This window comes from Lactuca sativa, chromosome 9 (assembly GCF_002870075.4).
Source record: "Lactuca sativa cultivar Salinas chromosome 9, Lsat_Salinas_v11, whole genome shotgun sequence".
In the NCBI taxonomy this organism is placed as follows: domain Eukaryota; kingdom Viridiplantae; phylum Streptophyta; class Magnoliopsida; order Asterales; family Asteraceae; genus Lactuca; species Lactuca sativa.
Window position 1 is genome coordinate 36,637,728 of NC_056631.2, and position 8,855 is coordinate 36,646,582.

Consider the following 8,855-nt stretch of genomic DNA (forward strand, 5'->3'; position numbering starts at 1 on the left):
ATAACTCCTTTTCATTTCTTCAAAATGAGTTACAAAGGTTAACCTAGACTATCAACTCAATATAAATGCCTAGGATAGAAACACGAGTGCTACAATTCTCTCCCCCTTAGGATGATTCCATTCCCGGAATCACATATCACCAAACAACTGCGGGTAGCGACTCATCATGTCACTCTCCGTTTCCCAAGTGAGATTTGGTCCATTCGTATGTTTCCAGCGCACAAGCACTAAATCGATCATCTTGCGTCGTAACTTCATAGTCTTACGGTCAACGATTGCCTCAGGTTCTTCGATCAACCTCTTGTTTTCATCCAACCTTAACTCAGAAATCGGAATTATGTCGGGAACATCTCCTATGAACTTTCTCAAATAACACACATGAAAGGTGTTATGAATACCCTCTAGTTCTTCCAGTAACTCTAGCTTGTAAGCTTGATTGTCGGTCCTCTGAAGAACTTTAAATGGTCCAATAAACCTTGGACTCAACTTCCCTCGTTTCCCAAATCTTATAAGTCCCTTCCATGGCGAGACTTTAAGTAAAACCGAATCTCCAACATCGAAGGATATCGGTTGTCTTTTCTTGTCAGCATAACTCTTTTGTCGATCTTGAGCAGCTAACATCCTTTCCCTTATCACTTTCAACTTTTCAGCAGTCTCATGGACTATTTAAGGTCCCATAAATTGCTTTTCCCCAGCTTCCAGCCAACATGATGGCGTTCGAAACTTCTCCCCATACAAAGCGTGATAAGGTGCCATCTTAATGCTTGAGTGGAAACTATTATTATAGGAGAATTCTACTAAGGGTAAGTGTTCATCCCAGTTACCTTGGAATTCTAGGGTACATGCTCTTAGCATATCCTCCAATGTTTGAATTGTTCGCTCGCTCTGACCATCGGTTTGCGGATGGTAAGCTGTACTCAAACACAACTTGGTACCCAATTCCTCTTGTAGACTCCTCCAAAACCTTGAGGTAAAACGGCTGTCACGATCGGACACAATCGTTAACGGAACACCGTGAAGCCTCACAACTTCCTTCACGTAAGAATTCGCAAGTTTATCCATAGACCATTTCTCTTTGGCCGCTATGAAATGCGCACTCTTAGTGAAGCGATCAACAACCACCCAAATCATGTCGTGATCGTTCCTTGTTCTGGGTAGTTTAGTCAGAAAATCCATGGTGACGTCTTCCCATTTACCCATGGGTACGGGTAAAGGTTCTAAACTTCCATACGGTTTCTGATGTTGTGCCTTACCCCTAGCACAAGTTACACACTCGGCCACATACTTAGCAACATCGAGCTTCATCGTCGGCCACCAATAATAGGGTTTTAGATCCCTATACATTTTCGTACTGCCGGGATGAATTGAGTACATGATCTTGTGAGCTTCTTCCATCAGAAGATCTCTTATTCCGCCCATCTTAGGTACCCAAATTCTATCTTGAAATACCTTCAACCCTTGGTTGTTTGTACCGAACACTAACGTTTTGCCCAAACGTTCTTCCTTTCGGTTATTTTTCTCTAAAGCTTCCTCTTGATCTTTCTTTATACTTTCCACAATTGTTGAGACAACTTCAATTCTCAACGCTCTTGGCCTTTTCTTTTCAAGGTTTACCATCCGACTGAGAGCATCGACAACAACATTTGCTTTACCAGGGTGGTAAAGTATCTCACAGTCGTAGTCCTTGAGTAACTCTAGCCAGCGTCGTTGCCTCATGTTCAATTCCTTCTGATTAAAGAGATATTGGAGACTCTTATGATCAGTGAAAAGTTTACACTTGGTGTCATAAAGATAATGCCTCCATATCTTCAAGGCAAATACTACCGCTGCCAACTCCAGATCATGAGTGGGGTAGTTCTTTTCATCTTCCTTCAATTGCCTCGATGCATACGCGATCACTTTATCCCTTTGGGTCAGAACACAACCTAACCCAACTCCGGATGCATCGCTATAAACTGCAAAGTCATCAACTCCTTCAGGTAATGAAAGAATCGGTGCTTCACACAAAATTTCTTCTTCAACTTCTCAAAGGCTTCCTTATGCTTCTCATTCCAAGCATAAGTGGCTCCTTTGTGGGTCAAAGCTGTTAATGGAGTAGCAATCGAAGAAAAGCCTTAGATAAACCTTCGGTAATATCCAGCTAATCCTAAAAAGCTTCGAATCTCCGTAGGACTTTTTGGTTGTTCCCACTTCATTACAGTTTCAATCTTTGCTGGGTCGACCATTATCCCTTCTTGGTTAACCACATGACCTAAAAATTGGACTTCTTGAATCCAAAATTCACACTTGGAGAACTTTGCATACAGCTTCTCCTTTTTTAGGACTTTTAGCACTTCACGCAGATGCTTTTCATGCTCATGCTTGCTTTTCGAATAAATCAAGATATCATCTATGAATACTATTACGGATTTATCTAAGAATGGTTTACAAACCCTATTCATCAAATCCATGAAAGCTGCTGGGGCATTGGTAATTCCGAATGACATAACCAAAAACTCATAGTGTCCATATCTCGTTCTAAAAGCAGTCTTTTCGATGTCCTGCTCTCTCACCTTTAGTTGATGGTATCCCGACCTAAGATCGATCTTCAAGAAATAGCTTGAACCCTGCAACTGGTCGAACAAGTCATCGATCCTTGGCAACGGGTACTTGTTCTTTATCGTCACTTTGTTCAGCTCTCTGTAATTGATGCACATTCTCATGCTTCCATCTTTCTTCTTTACAAATAACACAGGGGCTCCCCAGGGTGATGAACTAGGTCGAATGAAACCTTTGTCCAATAACTCCTGAAGTTGTGTCATAAGTTCTTTCATTTCGGTTGGTGCTAATCGATAAGGTGCTTTCGCTATCGGCGTCGTTCCTGGTAACAAGTCGATACGAAATTCTACTTGTCGATCAGGGGGCAATCCGGGAAGATCTTCGGGAAAGACTTCCGGATAATCACACACCACCGGAATATTCTGCACCTCCTTCTTTTCCATCTTGGCATCGATCACGAATGCTAGATATGATGTACATCCCTTGGCCAAACACTTTCTGGCTTTCATTAGGGAAATGATTCCAGAGTTTACTCTGCGTTTGTCTCCGTACACCATAAACGACTCTTTCCCTGGTGGGTTTACTTTTACTATCTTCTTTCTACATAGTATTTCTGCGTCGTTGGCGCTAAGCCAATCCATTCCTAAAACTATGTCGAATACATTTAACTCGATAGGCAATAATTCCTCTTGGAACTTATTACCATCCAAGTCAGTGAGGATGTTTTTCATACGATGGCTAACAGGTACAAACTTGCCACTAGCAATCTCGACTATTATAGCATTAACTAGCATATCTACAGGCAAAGCTAGCTTTCTACCAAATTCATGCGATATAAAGGAGTAATTGGCTCCAGAATCAAACAAAATTTGGGCAGGCAATTCGTTTACGAGAAAGGTACCTGAAGCGACATCGGCTTCTTCTTTCGCAGCTTCGAGTGTCATCTGGAAGGCTCTCGCCTTCGGCTTTCGTGGTAGATTGGGTTTTTCTGCGTCCTTCTTCTTCGGGCAGTCCCTCAAAATATTCCCTTCTTCATTGCACCCAAAACATACGTTCTTATTGAAGGTGCACTCATTGGCATAATGCCCTGCCTTTCCACATTTGTAACAAGTGACTTCCACGCTACACTTCCCAGCATGTTTCTTCCTACACTTGTCACACCACTTGGCTTCGCTTCCTCCTCCAAACTTTCTCGAACCAGTCTTCGAGAATTTGTTCTTATTATTGGAACCTGAAGTTCCTTCAAACCTTCTCTTTTCGCCAACTTCAACCTTGCTGGCGGCTCTCCCTTTTATCATATCTTCAACAGACTTGGCAGCCCAGATAGCTGCTTCCAAAGTAAGTGCCTGACGTACTGGCACCGCATACTCCCATGGAAGTCCTTTTGCGTACCTGTCTATTTTTGCCAACTCATCTGGGACAATACGCAAAGCAAACTCCATTTTGTCTGTGAAGTTATTTGTATATTCGTCAACGGTCATACTCCCCTTCTGCAACGTTAGAAATTGGTTTTCTAACTCAAGTACGTTTTGGGCCGAGCAGTACTTGCGCTTGAAGTGCACTAAGAACTCTGCCCAAATTAATTGCAGTGGCTCATTAGGGCTTAGGGTTTTCCCCAAAGTGCTCCACCAACGAGCAGCACTACCCCTGAACTGACGTACTGCAAACGTAGTTTGTAACTTGCCTTGGCAATCACAAGTCATGAAAGCCAATTCCATTTCTGAGATCCAGTCCATTACTCCGACAGGATCTTCTTTTCCATTGAAGGTCGATGGCTTGCAAGTCATAAAGTCCTTATACTTGCACCCATTTCTCTCCACTCTACCCTCGTGGTTATTCCTCCCAACCACAAGCGGTTCACTATGACCAACCGATCTGCTATTGTTCCCTTCTTCAGATCGATCGTCATTTAGTTCACGTTGTTCAACAGGAACTGAAGGTTCATCCCTGTCGTTCAACAACATTTGCCTCAATTCCTCCCTCTGTTCAGCCAACATGGCCTGAATCATAGTTCGTACTCCAGCCATAGTGATGGGTTCGGGTGCAGCTCCTACTATAGGCACCTGTTCCACCACTGCAGGTTGAGGTTGTTGGTTTCTGTTTGCATTTCCAGCTCCACTCCGAGTTCTTGCCATTACAATCTATATACCAAATAAGGCGAAATTTAGGTCTTTATCCTTGTTAGACATGTCAATTCCCTTATCACTCCGAAACGTTTACATGTTTGTTCTAATCTCGTATTCATACGCTTAGAATCCTACACACATAAGGTTTCCAGATCATGTCGGCAACAGACCATAGATCCGAACAAATAATGGCACACATGGCAAACACACAGCATTTAGCATATAAGGGCATTTTAGGTATCTTCCCTAAAATAAACTAGTGCTCGTGTCCAAAATATGGTAGACACTCATCTCACAATCATCACTTAGTATTCTAAGTTCAAGTCTAGAAATTCTACAATTTCTTAGTTCGCTTAAACTAATGCTCTGATACCAACTGTGACATCCCCATATTTCTCGGCCAGAAAAGACCGATTTAATTTATGCTTTTTAAAATAAAATGAGAGAAATCTTTTTATAAGATATTGCGGAATTGGTCCCCAAACAATATATGATAAAAGTTTATCAAAATCCTTCATTAAGAAGGTATATATTTTCCATATATATATATATATATATATATATATATATATATATATATATATATATATATATATATATATATCAAAACCTCGGGATGTCATGTTCCGATATAGATCAAAAGCATAAACAAAACATTATAAGCCTTTCAACAGCTATTTACAACTACTGGCCTATAATCCAAAAATCTCTCGTCATACTCCAACTATGCTCGGGGTCCACTACCTGTAATCATAAAACTTAGTGGGTCAGGCTTGGGAGCCTGGTGAGCATATAGGGTTTTCAACCCACAATAATAATATACTTATTAAGTTCACCAATCAACAATAACCCTGATTACCCATTCCCGTTGTCCTCACTTTATGTCCCTAAACACCTATCACAAGGGACCTAGCCTAAGGATTATCATCAGGATGGACACTACTGCTAAGGGGTTTCCTCAGCCATACATGTCCTTAAGGCAACCATGAGGGGGATGAAGTACGCCAATGAACATTTAATTCATCAACACCTACAAGTTGCGAACCTGCTAGTGTTCCACTGGACTATCTAGAAAGTCCGTGGTCGTCATCTATACTTCGCTAGATGACTACAACAACAACAACAACATCGACATCGAGGCCTCTCACCATTTTAACACACATCAACTATTTCATCTACCCATGTTCTACCCAACATATTTTGTAGATAAAAAGCATATACAGTTTAAAACTTGTATAAAACATCAATTCAACAGTCAACTCGAATAAACAATTAGCATATTTACACATAACACGTATTTCAAGGTAAATACTTCATATCTATGTGTAAATTGAAAGTAACTACACACTCACGTATTTTGGTGAAAATCGGGCAGCAATTCGTTTCCTAAAACGATCGTTTCTAATAAAACCGGGAGTTTTATTGAGAAACCGGGCTCTGCGAAAGGTCGGGCTTTGAAACCGAAAAGATAAATTTTCCGGGCTTCTCGGGCACTTCGTGGGGTATTCCGGGCTTTACAATTGATACCGGGGCTTTGCGGGATGTTAAGATGAAGAAAATATGGAGAAAGGGGCTAAAAGTGGCAAAATTCCAAAAGTAACCGGAAACCCTCGCAGGTACCCTTCTATATATAGGGTCCGGAGTTTGGTCCAACAGCTGAGAAGATGGCACGCTTCGGAGATCCGACGGCTCGCAGGGGGTGTCTCGCACAAGGGCAGCAAGTGCGAAGGCTCGCTGTCAGCCTCCTATTGGTCCAAAGCGTGTGTGTCCGAAGTCGGTCCGGTCCGCAGGTGGTCAACACGTGCGAAGGTCCTCGGTGGCGGCTGCTGATTGGACCTCGGCCTCATGACCCATGTGCGAGGTTCGGACTTAGGCGGCAGCTGGGCGAAGCTTCGGCTGGGGAGCTGGCTGCATCGGATTGGGCCTCCTCCTCGGTCGAATCAGAAGAGGACACGTGGCTCGCATGACTCAGCAGCCTCGGTGACTCAGCAGCCTAATGACTCAGCATCCAGGTGACTCAGCAGGACACGTGTCACCTTCTAAGCGAGGGTGACGTGGCAATTGTGACTATGCGAAATTTCTCGGTTTTCGCGCCAAAACTTCTAAAATCCATAACTTTCGCATACGAGCTCCGTTTTTGACGTTCTTTATATGCACGCGTAGCTAAAATTACGATCTACAACTTCCGTTTAGACTTTGTCAGCTAATTTTTACTTTAAATTTTATATTATTATTTTTAACAGACCGGGACAGGAAATCCGTTAAAAATTCATAACTTCTTCATCCGACGTCTGTTTTCGTCAGAATTTTTACCGTTGTGCTCTTAATGACAAGACCTTCAATTCTCGTTTAGGTTGGGTCGGATAGAAATCACTCGATCTAAAATTCGAGTTTTTAGCTGTCTACTGCTACGCTGAAACTTCGAAAAATCATAACTTCCTCATACGAAGTCAGATTTGGGCGTTCTTTTTATCGAACTTCTCGGTTTAACGAATACTACGACTTTCGTTTAGATTACTAAGGCTAAAAAGTAGTTTATCAAAAACTCACTTTTTATGACATTCAGCACCGTGCCGGTTTTGTCGCGAAACTACGACAGGTCATAACTTCTTCGTTATAACTCGGATTTTGGTATTCTTTATATCCCTGAAATCCTCGTTTCGACCACTACAACTTTATGTAAATATATCAGGCTTATCTCACACTTTAATTTTGACGCTTATTTTTATTCTTAATTAATTAAGCCCTAATAATTAAACATAAAACACATAATTCACATAATATTCACATAACTCCTTTTGATTTCTTCAAAATGAGTTACAAAGGTTAACCTAGACTATCAACTCAATATAAATGCCTAGGCTAGAAACACGAGTGTTACAGAGTCCCCCCTTCTTAACTCAAAATAAATACTTAAATTATGATACCTGGAAATCCGAATGTTACAATTCTCCCCCACTAGAATCAGACTTCGCCCTCGAAGTATCACTCTGCAAACAACTCTAGATACTGCTCAAGCATCTCCACCTCCGGCTCCCAAGTCAGCTCGAACCCTCTCCGATGTTGCCACTGGACCTGAACCAGGGGCACCTCTTTGTTCCTTAGAACCTTGATCTTCCGATCCAAGATCGCGATCGGCATTTCAATGTAATTCAGGCTCGCATCTACCTGCATATCCTCTAGCGGCACCACCACCGTCTCATCATCTATACACTTCCTCAAATGGGATACATGGAAAGTATCATCGATCTGACCCAACTCCTCGGGTAGCTATAAACGGTATGCTACCTGGCCCACTCTGGCGATCACCCTGAAAGGACCAATATATCGTGTCCCCAGCTTGCCCCTCTTCCTGAACCGGATCACTCCTTTCCAAGGAGATACCTTCAGGAGTACAAAGTCTCCAACCTGAAACTCGAGATCGGACCGCCGCCTATCCACATAACTCTTCTGGTGGATCTGGGCTTTCAGTAACCTCTGTCTGACCCGCTGTATCTGCTCAGTCATCTTAAGCACTATCTTAGTGCTACCCATCACTCGATGCTCTACCTCTCCCCAACAGATGGGAGTCCGACACCTCCTCCCATATAAAATCTCAAAGGCAGGCATACCAATACTCGAATGGTGGCTGTTGTTGTAAGAAAACTCAGCCAAAGGTAGGTATGTGTCCCAACTTCCACCGAAGTCCATAACACATGCTCGAAGCATGTCCTCGAGCGTCTGAATCGTCCGCTCACTCTGCCCGTCTGTCTGAGGGTGATAAGCGGTACTAAAGTGCAATCTTGTACCCAATTCCTTACATCATGGTTGTTTTGCCTAACTATTGGTGGGTTGGCTTGATCAATAGACCCACTGAAGTTTCCAACTTCCGAGTGCCCTTCATTTAATTCGGGCTCTTCCACACGAATTGACAGTTCTTCACGATTCTGTTGAAGCAACCACCTAGTTTCATCCATCTGAAGATCCAACATTGTTTGAATCATCATTTGCACACCAGCCATGGTTATTGGCTCAGGTGCTGCTGCTACGACATGTATTTGCTCAATCACTGGTGGTTGATTCCTGTTTTCATCAGCATTTCCAACTCCACTTCCTGTTCTCACCATTTTTGATCTATACACTGAATAAGGTGAAATTAGATCCTCCTTCACGATAGATATTCAAATCATCCTTATCACTCCGAAACGTTTA